This window comes from Asparagus officinalis, chromosome 8, assembly GCF_001876935.1.
Source record: "Asparagus officinalis chromosome 8, Aspof.V1, whole genome shotgun sequence".
Lineage (NCBI taxonomy): Eukaryota > Viridiplantae > Streptophyta > Magnoliopsida > Asparagales > Asparagaceae > Asparagus > Asparagus officinalis.
In genome coordinates this window covers 44,271,568-44,278,724 of record NC_033801.1, presented here as the reverse complement: position 1 = coordinate 44,278,724, position 7,157 = coordinate 44,271,568, and positions in this window count along the sequence as shown.

Sequence of the window (7,157 nt, the reverse complement as noted above, 5' to 3'; positions counted from 1 at the left end):
CGAACCGTCAGATTTGAGAGCTAATCATGACCGTTCATTTCGAATAGTCAAATCTGAATCGTTTTATTCAATCTGAACTGTCCCTTCAGTTGAGATATCAAATCTGAACAGTTGATTCGTTGCCTATATATAGGCTTCATCTCCTTCCTTGAGAGGTTTCTGCAAACTTGAAATTTTCTTTCACTCAAATTTTCAGAGAGAACCAGACCTTAGCTTTCTTTGCTTTTTTTTCTTTGATTTCGAAATGGCCCTTAAGACCAAGCTTCTCGCATTAAAGGAAAAAGGAAAGGCCCCCGCTTCCGCCGCCTACAGCTTCGCTCCACCATCTTTAGGTAGGTTTTAAGAACTGTGAACCATTTGAAGAAGATGAACAGACGTTGTTCATTCTTCTGGTGAGCTTCGATGATTCTGGCGAAGTTCAGCCGCTCTGGCGAACTTTGTCGTCTGGTGAGCTTTGCTTGTTCCGGCGAAGTTCTGCTGTTCAGGTGAGCTTCACTTGTCAGGCGAGCATTGCTCAGTCAGGTGAGCTCTGCTTGTCGGGCGAAGTTCGCTATGTTAGGCGAAGTTCGTCAGCAGGCGAGGTACATTATGTCAGGCGAGCTTTTCGCCAGCTTAATGGAGCTCGCATGCATATCGTAGCTCGCCTGTCTTGAGGGCTTAGCGAAATTTTCGATTTCATGTCAAAAAGTTCTAATTTCATTTTTTTTTTGCAGTGGCTTATTCTGAAGAGGCTATACCTAGAGTTAGCGCCATTGACCACACTAGTGGTGTGGGATTTGCTGCTCCTGCCAGGTTCCCAATCCACACACCTGCACTAATTTTCTCCGTCGATAGCCCTGCGGAGTTAGAACGGAGTGTCCGAGGGACATTATTGTTGGCCTTCTTGTTTTAATGATGATTTACAAACAATTTACATCTAATATTGTTTGTCTAGTATTTATGTTTTGTATTTAATCTAGGCAAACAACAAGTTGGAGGATGGATGGAATAACGCTTCAACGACGATATCAAATGGAGGTTGGCGTAATTATGAAGTGAATATTATGCAATTCAAGTTCAAGATCTAAGTTCAGCTTCATCCACATAGTGTACCAAGTCAAGCTTATTAAAGATCAAGATCGGCTTGGGTAATCTAGTTTAGGTTTTATATTATGTGTGTTAGATACTCTAAGCTCAATATCATATACACACACATTTTATTGGTTTCCTTGTATATATATGTAGTCATATACATATACAACACAAGTTTTGGTTTTTATGTTTATAAATATGAAATTACATATTTCATATTTATTATTGTGATTTGGTTTAACTACTTAGATATGAAACAAATATATTTTCATATACATACTCATATGTTTTATTTTCTATTGTATTTGTAAAAATATTATATTCTTAGTTTTTAGACTTAACAATAATCATATACATATTTTATTAAGTCTACATAATCATTGTGAAAAGTTTTAAAATATGGTTTAGCCAAAATGTCAAAATTCATATGTTTACATTTTCGTGTTTTGGACTATTTTGCTAAATGATAATATTTCTTATTTGGGAAGTTCTTTTTGTAAACTAGTTTTTGTAACATGTTTATTATCATGTCTACAATCATTTTCCAAAGTTTTTTATTTTTTGGAATTTATTTGATATTTTTAAACAGTGTTTTAAAATTAGCATTTTACTTTCAAACTGTCAATTTTATATATCAGTTCACGATCGACCACGCTTTTGTTTTTAGCCTGCGGAGCCAACAGAAACTTTCGCAGTCGATCGCCACGGTCGACCGGGCTCGCGGTCGACCGCGAGTTTTCCACGGTCGACCGCCGTTCACTCCAATGGCTCTTTTTGTACAGAATCGTATTCCTAATTTTTTGGGATTTTGGTCTTTTTCTTTAGGGTTTTTGCTGTTGTTTTCTCTTCCTATATAAACCCCCAAACCCCTTCTATCTATGCAACCCAATGAAAAGTTTTAAAGAAGTTTAAAAAGAGTGTTAACAAGGGTTTTAGTTGGGTTTAAAGTTTGTTTGGTTTATGAAGATTGTTTTTTAAGTGGAGAAGATCATCTACATTATTTGAGCTTCATTTTAATCCTCCTCTCCATCTTGTTTTTCAGAGAAGATTTCCTAAACTCTATTTCTAGCTATTTACTATTTTATTCATAATTTCTATATGCTAGAATTATATTGAGTTTAGTTTTGATTTGTTTCTCTTTGCTTACACACACACACAACCATTGAGCTTATTGTATTTACATTCATAGTATAATTGGGTTGTGGGTTTGTGTAACTTAGAGAGTGAGCTTATAATTCGTTCTCTTTCATTGTAGAGAACAAACACTTTGTATTGAGCCTATATTGTGAGATCACTTTGTAATACACTTGTACACCGAGAGGAGTGTGTGGTGAGAGTCGGGGATCGTCCCAAGAGGAGTGGCATCGGTTGACGAACCTAGAGAGAGGTTGTAACCGAGTACTTGAGGGAGACACAGCTAGGTCCAACACTTATGAGGGTGTAGTGTGGGTTTGCAAGAGTGTGAGTTGTAGAGTTTTCGATTAGTTAGAAAACCGAGTGTGTAGAAGTTCCGGCTTCCAAACCGGATTGTGATAGTGGATTTCTCCCTGGGAGTGGGGAGCGAAGACGTAGGATGGAAGGTCCGAACTCCGTGATCATTTGATTGTGTTTGAGTGTGCTTTGGCGTTTATTCTCATTTGTGCTCATTGCTCATTTCGTCATTGTCTCATTATTTATATCATCCACTATCTTGTTTCATTTTGTTCATTCTTGTGTTAGTTTCATATCCTTGCATATATATCTCATAGTATATCTCTTTGCTAGGATATATTTTATTATTCATTTTGCTTATCCTAGCTCATACATATTGTTGTACTTCATACTTGCAAGTATAAATTATTAATTAGTTTTAATTGGCATAAAATCGGATTAGATTAGCATAAGACCCTAATCACCCCCCTCTAGGGTCTAACAATTGGTATCAGAGCTTGGTGCTCTTTGATTTAAGGTCTAATCGCCTTGAGTTAAAGATCCAAGTTATCTTTTTTACTAATCTTATTTTGATTGCATTTGTATCTTGCTTGCATATTTTTACATTATGGATATGAATGATGCATCTTGTTTAGGTTATTCCATCAATATTGCTCCTAGATTAGATAATTTTCTCTATGCCCAATGGTGTGTTAGATTTAAACTTTTTGTTCAATCTAAACACTTTGATTTATGGGAAATTATATATGATGCTTATATTGTGCCCACTACGGAGAAATCCAAGTGGAATACAAATGATCATCGCATGTTTACAATGAACAATATTTTGTTAGAATGTTTGCTAAATGCTCTTGATTTATCTATGTCTAACAAGTTTGTTCATTTTGATAGTGCTTACACCTTATGGAAATTTATTGAAGCACATCAAGGGGACTTGGAGGCGATCCAACAAGCTTTGGCAGATCCGGCTTCAAGTTCATATGGAGCATCATGCACACGACCACTAGGCGATAGCCCTAGTGAGGTTTGCGAGTTCGAATCCACTAATAATTTATCTAGTGATGAACTTGCTTGTGCTAGTAAAAATTTATTGCATGCCTATAACATATTGCATAAAAATTTTATTGATTTGCAAAGCAAGCATGAAGATTTAAAATCCGATCATGAGAAGTTAGCTTCCAAATTTGATATCATTTCTCAAGAAAGTATTGCTCTTCAAGAAAACAATGATATGTTAAATTTGAAAAATAATAATTTAAAATTAAATAGTGTTAACTTAACTCATGACAAAAATAATGCCATGTTAGAAGTAAAGAACATACAAAATGATACTGCTTCTTTCATAAATGACTACTTATGTTCTAATTCTATTAAAAATGCATATGTGCCTAATAATAATGAGTTGAATCTTGTTAAAAACCGTAATTTATCTTTAGATTCAACTATTGTTACATGCATGGATAATCATAAGAAACTTATGAACATGTGTGCTAAGTCTCATGCTACTACATCTAGACATCCCATACATCATGCCCACATGTATAGCAAAATTTACAAGTATTCAAATTGCGGCCGAAAAGGCCATATTGCTAAATTTTGCTATGATGCACATAAACCTACAAAGATTAATACTAATGCCCCTTGTGCATCTCATAAGGCTTCTTCATCACACACACATTTACATGCACCTAAAGTTCATCATAAGCATGCTAATGTGTATTCATGTGATTATTGTGGTCGTTTTGGTCATTTGGCTGAATATTATTTTGATTTGAAAAATAAATCTCATTTGCCAAATATTTCTAGTAGACCACATGTTTATAAATGTAATGTTTGTGGTAGATTTGGCCACTTAGGAAAGTTTTGTTTTGATAATGTTTCACATTTGCAAAAAAGCCTCAAATAATTTACCTTTGTTTGTAAATGTTCCACGTGCACCTTTTAATGGTCAACATAAGCAAATGCTTCCTTTCCAATGTACATATTATAATCGGAAGGATCATTTGAGTGATTATTGCTATGACCGATCCCGTGCACCAAATATGCCCAAGAGGGTTCATAACCCTAGGGCTTTGAGCTTGAATGATAGGGGTCATGTTCCTAACCAATCCGGTACCAAGAATTCTTAGATGCCAAAATGATTTTTAAACCAAGAATTTTAGTACTTTTACTTTTTTCTTTTCTTGGTTTTGAAAATTATGTTTTAAAATCTTTTGGTTATGAAAACAATCCCTTTTTTTTTATCAAATCTTTTGTTTTCGTGATTATTAGTTTTGATTTTAAATGAGAGGTTTGTAGTTATATACCCTCCGGGTTTATTGGGTGTTTATTCCCAAATCATGTTTACCGGATGCTTAAATGTTTATATGGGTTATTACTAGCTCAAGAGCTAGATATGGTTACCTCTCATGATTTTTTTGAATCAATAATGATTTGATTTTACGTTTTTGGACTTAAACTTTGATTTATGATTTCATTAGTTGATTTGTTTTTCATTAGAAAACTTTTTGCATGATTCTTATGTTCCTCTTCCTTTGTTTTCATAAATCTATTCTTTTATATGGTTTTTATATTTTTTTGTGTTAATGAGATACTATTTTCATATTGACATATTTATATGTGTTCTCATTATCTTTTTGTATGTGAGTTGTGTTTAGCATGTTTCTTGCTTGCTCACATATGTATGCCTTAGCATTCATTGCATATATTCATTAAGGCATTTTGATAGGGGGAGTAATCCCTATATCTTTCTATGTGTTATACTCACCCATGCTTATAGGTAGGGGGAGCTTTCGCTCTCTTTCCTATGTGTTATACTCACCCATGCTTATAGGTAGGGGGAGCTTTCGCTCTCTTTCATCTATATGATTTTCCTCTTTTTGATGTTGTCAAAGGGGGAGAAATATTGTGAGTATACATTTCCTTGTTCATATGCATATGAATTATAATTTATATATTCATCTTTATTCATGCATATATCTTTTTTGTAAATTGTTTATCATCATCAAAAAGAGGGAGATTGTTGGCCTTCTTGTTTTGATGATGATTTACAAACAATTTACATCTAATGTTGTTTGTCTAGTATTTGTATTTTGTATTTATTCTAGGTAAATAACAAGTTGGAGGATGGATGGAATAGCGCTTCAACGACGATATCAAATGGAGGTTGGCGGAATTGTGGAGTGAAGCTTATGCAATTCAAGTTTAAGATCCAAGTTCAGCTTCATCCGCATAGTGTACCAAGTCAAGCTTATTGAAGATCAAGATCGGCTTGGGTAATCTAGTTTAGGTTTTATATTGTGTGTATTAGATACTCTAAGCTCAATATCATATACACACACATTTTATTGGTTTCCTTGTATATATATGTAGTCATATATATATACAACACAAGTTTTGGTTTTTATGTTTATAAATATGAAATTACATATTTCATATTTATTATTGTGATTTGGTTTAACTACTTAGATATGAAACAAATATATTTTCATATACATACTCATATGTTTCATTTTCTATTATATTTGTAAAAATATTGTATTCTTAGTTTTTGGACTTAACAATAATCATATACATATTTTATTAAGTCTACATAATCATTGTGCAAAGTTTCAAAACATGGTTTAGCCTAAATGTCAAAATTCATATGTTTATATTTTTGTGTTTTGGACTATTTTGCTAAATGATGATATTTCTCATTTGGGAAGTCATTTTTGTAAACTAGTTTTTATAGCATGTTTATTATCATGTCTACAATCATTTTCCAAAGTTTTACATTTTTTTGGAATTTATTTGATATTTTTAAATAGTATTTTAAAATCAGCATTTTACTTTTAAACTGTCAATTTCATATACCAGTTCACGGTCGACCGTCACGGTAGACCGCGCTTTTGTTTTTAGCCTACGGAGCCAACAGAAACTTTCGCGGTCGACCGTCACGGTCGACCGTCAGCCCAAATTTTCCCACAGTCATCTGGAATTTTTCTGAGTTTCAAAGCTGGCTCGCGGTCGCCCGCGAGTTTTCCACGGTCGACCGCCGTTCATTCCAACGGCTATTTTGTACAGAATCTGATTTTCGATTCTGTTGGTTTTTTGGTCTTTTTCTTTAGGGTTTTTGCTGTTGTTTTCTCTTCCTATATAAAACCCCAAACCCCTTCTATCTCTGCAACCCAATGTAAAGTTTTAAAGAAGTTTAAAAAGAGTGTTAACAAGGGTTTTAGTTGGGTTTAAAGTTTGTTTGGTTTATGAAGATTGTTTTACAAGTGGAGAAGATCATCTACATTGTTTGAGTTTCATTTTAATCCTCCTCTCCATCTTGTTTTTCAGAGAAGATTTCCTAAACTCTATTTCTTGCTATTTACTATTTTATTCATAATTTCTATATGCTAGAATTATATTGAGTTTAGTTTTGATTTGTTTCTCTTTGCTTACACACACACAACCATTGAGCTTATTGTATTTACATTCATAGTATAATTGGGTTGTGGGTTTGTGTAACTTAGAGAGTGAGCTTATAATTCGTTCTCATCCATTGTAGAGAACAAACACTTTGTATTGAGCCTATCTTGTGAGATCACTTTGTAATACACTTGTACACCGAGAGGAGTGTGTGGTGAGAGTCGAGGATCGTCCCAAGAGGAGTGGCGTCGGTTGAC